General features: G+C 41.2%; 1 protein-coding gene across 1 annotated transcript in view; it reads left to right on the top strand.

The window, feature by feature from the left end:
- Nucleotides 1-8,454, top strand: part of MYO19 (myosin XIX) — an 833,713-nt gene that overhangs the window by 642,757 nt on the left and 182,502 nt on the right. The window lies entirely within an intron of this gene.

Raw genomic sequence — 8,454 nt, 5'->3', positions numbered from 1 at the left:
AGCCAGCTCTGCTGTTCACTTCCTGGTTTGCTGCTTCTAAAGCTGCGTGGGCTTAGGCAGTTTGAGTGAAGGCTGGCCACGCCTCTTTATGACATTACACTGAGAACTCAGTCCTTGCGTGCTCGTTCATGTGGATATAATGAGTCATCACTCTGGCAGCCTGCCCCCCCGGGGAATTGTCACTCAGAGAGCTGTGATAAGTGAGCTCAGTAGACAGTAACATGTCATGTGGCTGTCCTGCAGTTTAATAAAGTTTTACACACAGAACCTGTCTGATCTTTTACAAACCCAATCTGTGTAGCAAAACAGTAATTCACTTAAATAATTGAGCCGAAAAGCATCTGTCTTCCCCAGTCCCCTACCAGAATTGTGGCTGAACCATTTCTGATACAGCACTGCTACATCTGACTTCCCTGAACCGCTTCATATACAGCTTAGCTACATCTGTCTTCTCCTCCCCCAATAGCACTGTGGCTGAACTTCTTCATATACAGCCCTGCTACTTCTGTCTTCTCTGAACCACTTCTACTGTATCTGTCTTCCCTGAACCGCTTCATATACAGCTCTGCTGCATCTGTCTTTCCTGAACCGCTTCTTATACAGCTCTGCTACATCTACCTCTCTACTACCAGCACTGAGTTTGAATCACTTCAAATACAGCTCTGCTACATCTGTCTTCCCTGAACCACGTCTGGGGTGCTAAAATATGCGGGATTGTATGGGGGGGGGGGGCCTGCTGTGTGAGATTGTATAAAGGGGGGATGTCTTGCTGAGGGGGGAGTTGTGTGTGGGATTGTATGCTGAGACTTTTTTGCATATTAATAAAATGCTGGATTTCTGTGTATCCAATCTGTGTAGTTAGTTTACTATGGGTAAGGGTACATTCCTACAGCAGCACCCCCAACATACAATCCCACACAGCCCCCCTTAGCATATAATCTCACACATCCACCCCCCTCAGTATATAATCTTACACAGCAGCCCCCCCAGTATATAATTTTACACAGTAGCCCCCCCCATAAATAATCTCACACAGCAGCCCCCCAGTATATAATCTCACACAGCAGCCTCCCAGTATATAAGCTCACACAGTAGCCCCCCAGTATAGAATCTCACACAGCCCCCTCCCCCCAGCATACAGTCCCACACAAAATCCCCCTAACATACAATTCTCAGCCCCTCCCCAGTAGTTACATTTACCTCTCCAGCACTGTCAGACTCTCCCCTCTCAGTGCTGCAGACCTTCCTACTCTGTAAACAGTCGGCCGGTGCCTGTGATAATAACAGAGCGCTCGGGCTGCCTCCCCATGTTACCTAGGGATGTCACATGACATTGTGACGTCAGAAGGTCCTTAAAGAGTCTCCGAAGACTGCCCTGCAAACAGAGCATGCGCTGCTCTGTTTCAGACGGTGTGCTAGTTCATGAATGAAATGAAAGGCTGGCCACTGGATGGATGTGGTTCATCTGCGCAGGCGCGGCCCATGGAATCGTCAGGCAGCCGTGGCCTAACTATGGGAGACCAAAGGACAACAATGATGTAGGAGGGAAAGAATTTGATTAAGAAGGGTGGGAATTTGCTTATACAATATATATACAAAAATGATTTTTTTGGCATCCTATTAACAGATTAAACTGTGATCATTGTGATGGTAATACCCCTTTAATTCTTCTATTTTCTTTAAATTTTTGTAAGAGATAGCCTCTGACCTAAATCTAGGACCAAGTTATAAATATAGATAAGGACGACATTAAGGCAACTGTCAGACATTCAGTCTACTTAAAAAATATACAAGTTTTAAACAAACTCTCCCTAAATACTTAAATGGAACCTGTCATGTCAATATTTGATTATAATCTAACTAATTATATACAATCAATAACTACTAAAAAGTACCTTAGATGTATTCACTTACTGGCGTGACAGATGGTTACCTCATAAAATACACACAAAGATGCCACATTCCGCATGCTAATGAGCTGATTTGAGTCCAGCGTGATGTCAGTGAGTCCAGCGTTTTTTTAAATTCAGAGATATAGCTACTCCCCTGCCCACCTGCTGTTGATTCATATGGGAAAAAAACTGTCAATCAGCAGCAGGTAGGCAGGGAGAGTCAGGAGCTCATAAATATTCATGACTCATCATTATCAGCTGGAGCTTTCCAATACAAGATGTTGGCAGATTGACTGGGTCAATTAAAGAAAGTGACCCAGCATTTTGCTAAGAGAATCATTCACTTATTTATGTTGCCTTTAGTTAAGACACCATAAAGCTGGTGACAGGTTCCCTTTAATTTCCTTATCTACACATTCTCTGGACATGTGGTAATTAGCTCTAAATATCTTTCTTTCACACTTAACAAGATTATATGGGAACCCTCATATAATTCTATATATCATGAATATAATTACAGGATTATGCTTCAATTTCTTTAACCGCCTCCGGACCACCTAAAGCAGGATTGTGGTCCGGAGGCGGTCGATTCATTCCTCCTGGACGCATCCGTGCGTCATCTCACGAGACGCGAGATGACGCGCATAGCCGGCCAAGGCATACGCATTGCGGGCCGGCGAAAGTCGCAGCAGAAGTTCGTCACCAGCCTGCCGGCAAATGATCATTGCTGGCAGGCTGGTGATTTAAAAAAAAACTAATCACAAGCCTCTTAAAGGGATTCTGTTACCTCACCTAACCCAAAATCGGATTTTAAAGCAGTCATGCAGCACAGCTTACCTCGAATAGGCTGTGCTCTTCTATCTTGTAATCCGTCCAGTAGTTTATGTGAAAATCGACTTTTATGGTTATGCAAATTAGCCCTGAAGGTGCCCAGATGGGCGTTTTGTTCCCCTTAGTGAGCCCAGTAACGCCCCTCTGTGCCGTTCATTTTTTCTTTCAGCCCAGAGGCTGAACAGAAAAAAAAAATCTCATTACCCGTATGCTCAATATAAGGAGAATAGCAGAAACTGCTAATGCTGGCCATACATGTAATGATTGTGAAGACCCTCAAATGCCAGGGCAGTACAAACACCCCACAAATGACCCCATTTTGGAAAGAAGACACCCCAAGCATATGTAGTCCATGAAAGATTGAACTTTTTGTCCCAAGTTAGCGGAAAGGGAGACTGTGAGAAAAGACAAAAAAAAAAAATCGATTTCCGCTAACTTGTGCAAAAAAAAAAAAATCATCTATGAACTCGCCATGCCCCCCATAGAATACCTTTGGGTGTCTTCTTTCCAAAATGGGGTCATGTGTGGGGTATTTATACTGCCCTGGCATTTTAGGGGCCCTTAAGTTTGGAATCCAAATGTCTAAAAATGCCATCCTAAAAGGAATTTGTGCCCCTTTGCGCACCTAGGCTGCAAAAAAGTGTCACACGTGGTATCGCCGTGCTCAGGAGAAGTTGGGCAATGTGTTTTGGGGTGTCATTTTACATATTACCATGCTGGGTGAGAGAAATATCTCCCTAAAATGACAACTTTGTATAAAAAAATGGGAAAAGTTGACTTTTAGAGAGAGATTTCTCTCACCCAGCATGGGTATATGTAAAAATACACCCCCAAACACATTGCCCTACTTCTTCTGAGTACAGCGATACCACATGTGTGACACTTTTTTGCTGCCTAAGTGGCCAAAGGGGCCCAAATTCTAAAGAGCACCTTTAGGATTTCACAGGGCATTTTTTACACATTTGGATTTCAAACTACTTCTCACGCATTAGGGCCCCTAAAATGCCAGAGCAGTATAAATACCCCACAAGTGACCCCATTTTGGAAAGAAGACACCCCAAGGTATTTCGTGATGGGCATAATGAGTTTATGGAAGTTTTAATTTTTTGTCACAAGTTAGTGGAATATGAGACTTTGTAAGAAAAAAAAAAAAAATTCTGCTAACTTGTGCCATGCCCCTCACGGAATACCTTGGGGTGTCTTCTTTCCAAAATGGGGTCACTTTTGCCCTGGCATTTTAGGGGCCCTAATGCGTGAGAAGTAGTTTGAAATCCAAATGTGTAAAAAATGCCCTGTGAAATCCTAAAGGTGCTCTTTAGAATTTGGGCCCCTTGGCCCACCTAGGCTGCAAAAAAGTGTCACACATGTGGTATCGCCGTACTCAGGAGAAGTTGGGCAATGTTTTTTGTGGTGTCTTTTTACATATACCCATGCTGGGTGAGAGAAATATCTCTCTAAAAGTCAACTTTTCCCATTTTTTTTATACAAAGTTGTCATTTTAGGGAGATATTTCTCTCACCCAGCATGGGTATATGTAAAATGACACCCCAAAACACATTGCCCAACTTCTCCTGAGTACAGCGATACCACGTGTGACACTTTTTTGCAGTCTAGGTGCGCAAAGGGGCCCAAATTCCTTTTACAATGGCATTTTTAGACATTTGGATTCCAGACTTCTTCTCACGCTTTAGGGCCCGTTAAAATGCCAGGGCAGTATAAATACCCCACATGTGACCCCATTTTGGAAAGAAGACACCCCAAGGTATTCCATGGGGGGCATGGCTAGTCAACTTTTCCCATTTTTTTATGCAATGTTGTCATTTTAGAGAGAGATTTCTCTCACTTTTAGGGTGTCTACTTTCCGAAATGGGGTCATTTGTGGGATGTTTCTACTGTCTGGGCATTGTAGAACCTCAGGAAACATGACAGGTGCTCAGAAAGTCAGAGCTGCTTCAAAATGCAGAAATTCACATTTTTGTACCATAGTTTGTAAACGCTATAACTATATAGAAATGTAGTTTTATTTGAAAAATTTTACAACTGAAAAATTTCATTTTTTTGCAAAAAAATTGGTACATTTTGATTAATAACAAAAAAGTAAAAATGTCAGCAGCAATGAAATACCACCAAATGAAAGCTCTATTAATGAGAAGAAAAGGAGGTAAAATTCATTTGGGTGGTAAGTTGTATAAACGAGCAATAAACCGTAATAGTAGTGTATTGCAGAATTGTAAAAAGTTGTCTGGTCATTAAGGGGGTTTAAGCTAGGGGAGCTGAGGTGGTTAAACATACACCTTTTGGATAAATCATAAAATATCACATTATGGTTACTATAATTACCGGTATACAATGAATAGTAAAATGATCCCTTTCTATTTATTGGGAGGAAAAAAAAACTTTAGCACATTCAGTCTTTTGTTTTCAAGCGCTTGCAGTTTTATGGTATGTCTCTGCCTTCCCCCTCGATTTACGACCTGGGAAATGTTTATGCAAAGATTCTTAAGTTTCATTGCACTTATCTGTCTGGGAAAATCAGCTCACTTTGACCTCTTAGAAACCAGACAAGATGGTTACCATAATGTTCATATACAAATCTGTAATGTGATTTTCCCTTATAGGCCCTTACAATATTGATCCCTTTTCTGCTCAGTATAGCCGACAAATAGTCTATTCTCTCTGCCTCTGGAGTATGATATGGTTTCCGGTAAGTGGTTAGATCAGGTGAGGAGACTCTGATGTCGTTTAAGTAGACCACTATACGGGTATACAGAAGATTCCTGGAAATCCACAAGAGCATTGCTTAGTCTATATTACATGACTAGGTACTTATAGTGCCCATCACAAGTATTTGGCCTCGTGCACATGACAGTATTTTTTCACGGTCCGCAAAATGGGGTTCCATTGTTCCATGATCCGTTTCCGTTTTTGTTTCCGTGTGTCTTCCTTGATTTTTGGAGGACCACTAGACATGAAGGAAAGTGAAAAAAAATGTAAGTCAAGTTTGCCTTGCAAATGATAGGAAATAAACGGACACTGATCACGGACGCGGATGACAATCTTGTGTGCATCCGTGTTTTTTCACGGACCCATTGACTTGAATGGGTCCGCGAACCGTTGTCCGTGAAAAAAATAGGACAGGTCCTATTATTTTGACGGACTGAAAACACGGATCACGGGCGCGGATGACAAACTGTGCATTATCCGAGTTTTCAACGGACCCATTGAAAGTCAATGGGTCCGCAGAAAATCACGGAACAACGGACACAGAACACAACAACGGTCGTGTGCATGAGGCCTTAAATGAGGTCTTCAACTTGTCACCCTCTCTTATTCGGATCAGATCAGTAGGCTCCTTTAGAATTCAGTTTAGTAAAGATTCTGGCTGCATAAAGCCTAATTAAGATTTCAGAGATCAATGGCAGCAGATACTTTTTACTGAAGAACAAAAAAAGAATCCAGCATCCAATAAAACATAGATCTTTATCAAAGCATCTAAAACCGGAAAAACCGGGCAGCAGAGCATCTACACATTTCAAATTTATACACACTAAGGGTACATTCACACGACCGTATTATTTTTTCCGCGTTCGCATACGTTCCGCATTTTGCAGAATAGAAGCAGACCCATTCATTCCTATGGGTGAATAAAATGTGCGGACGACATTCAGTATGTTGTCCGCATCTGTGTGTCCGCATATGAAGCATGTCCTACTATTGTCCGTACAGATCGGTCCGCAACACCATTCAAGTCAATGGATCCGCAAATTGCGGATGACATACGGAATGGTTTCCGTATGTCCTCCATTTTTTGCGGATCCGTTTTCGTATTTTTGAAGGCCTTAATAACTATTTTTTTTCTTCCGTTTTTTGCGGACCGTAAAACACGGAAGACATACGGAAGTCATTTGTCCGCAACATGCGGACACACGGTTCCGTTATTTGCAGACCGAAAATCAGAAAGGATTACACACGGTCATGTGAATACCCTTATCCTTACTTGTTATACAGTGATCCCTCAAGATATAATGGCCTCAGGATACAATATTTTCAACATACAATGGTCTTTTCCGACCTATCGTAAGTTGAAACTATACTCAACATACAATATCTCAGACTTTGATCCAGTTAATCAAGTCCACTTTGTTGGTATAACAGCTGTATTTATTGTATTTATTGCTAGTTCTCAGCTATTGCTGACTGTTAAATGTAAGGACTTGTCTTATCTGTCATAGTTATCTGCTTATTTTTCTTACATCTTCATTTTCTCTTATCTTGGGGGACATTTTAGGGTGGTTTTGGAACCAATTACTCAACTTTCAATGGTTTCAACATACAATGGTCGTCCTGGAGCCAATTAATATTGTATCTTGAGGGACCACTGTATAGTAATATTGTCCTAAAATTGGTTTTGAGGACAGTAGAAGTAACTTTTAGCTATAGATCCCTTTATGCTTCAGTTGCAGCTGTAATTTATTTTAGAGTCAATTGGTTTTATGCTACACCATAATTATTTTATATATGAGAAGTTTTATTCAGAAAGAGGGTACAGACATGGGGACAAAATTACCCCCATGGTATGCAACTCTTTTCATGGAGTCATTTGAAGCCACAAAATGCCTAATGAATCACGATGATATGGTGTTTTATCAACAATATAGTTTTTAATTGGCAGGGAAATCATGATTCCCTTACTTGTTTGAGAATATGTTCCTTAACACCCACAGTGATGTCTCTTAGGCGTCATTGGTTGCTATGACGCCATGCGCTTCATGCCACCGCTGCACTACAGTAATACACTCATATAGATCATACGAATGTATTACTGTAGTGCAGCGGCGGCATGAAGCGCACGGCGTCATAACAACCAATGACGCCATACGCTCCTGCTCTCAGCAGGATGCCAGGCCGGGATACCACGGACCGCTCACGGCCGTGGAACACAGCCGAGTGCATTCAGTTTAGCGGGTTTTGTTTTTAAGGCGTTTCCTATGCAGTAATACTGACCTGTTCTCTTCATTATTTTGGTCAGTACGATTACAGAAATATCACATTTGTATAGTTTTTCTTGTGTTTTAATACTGAAAAAAAGAAATATAAGCTTTGTAAAAGTTATTTTTTTTATAATCATCATATTCTGACCCCCATAACTTTATGGAGTTGCATGAGTTCTTATTCTTTTTGCACAGTGATCTGCAGTTTTCAGGGATACCCTTGTATGAGTGTGTATGAATTTTCTATTTTTGTTAGAATTTTTTATTTTTTGGGGGAAGTGAAGAGATGGAAACAAAACAGTCAACCGTCCATTTACTCTGTTGTGGCATTCTTCATACGCCATAAATACATTTATAAATTAATACTTTGGTCATTTGCAGATGCGGCAATGCCTATATTAATTTTGAGAAAAGGAGGTGAATTTTTATATTTTCTTATATTTAAAAAAAAATCACCTTTTTATTTTAAGTCACTATAACATGCAATCATTAGATTGCAATTTGTGTTCTGTAGTGCATTTTTTTATCCATTGCAGAATTCAGTATCTTCCAGTGCAGTGCTGCCACCTGCAAGCCAGTCTTGAAATATACTAGTAGTAGGCCTGGAAGCCTTAGGCCTATTACTACTATGGAACACCTTCTCGATCTCAGCAAGGTGAAGGCTTTCTGGGTTGGGAAGCTTGCGGCTCCTGGTTTAGTGCTCTTAGATGCCTCATTTGACCTCGGCACCGGAGTGATAA

This window comes from Bufo gargarizans, chromosome 3 (genome assembly GCF_014858855.1).
Source record: "Bufo gargarizans isolate SCDJY-AF-19 chromosome 3, ASM1485885v1, whole genome shotgun sequence".
NCBI lineage: Eukaryota > Metazoa > Chordata > Amphibia > Anura > Bufonidae > Bufo > Bufo gargarizans.
This window is presented reverse-complemented; position numbering and strand designations above follow the sequence as displayed.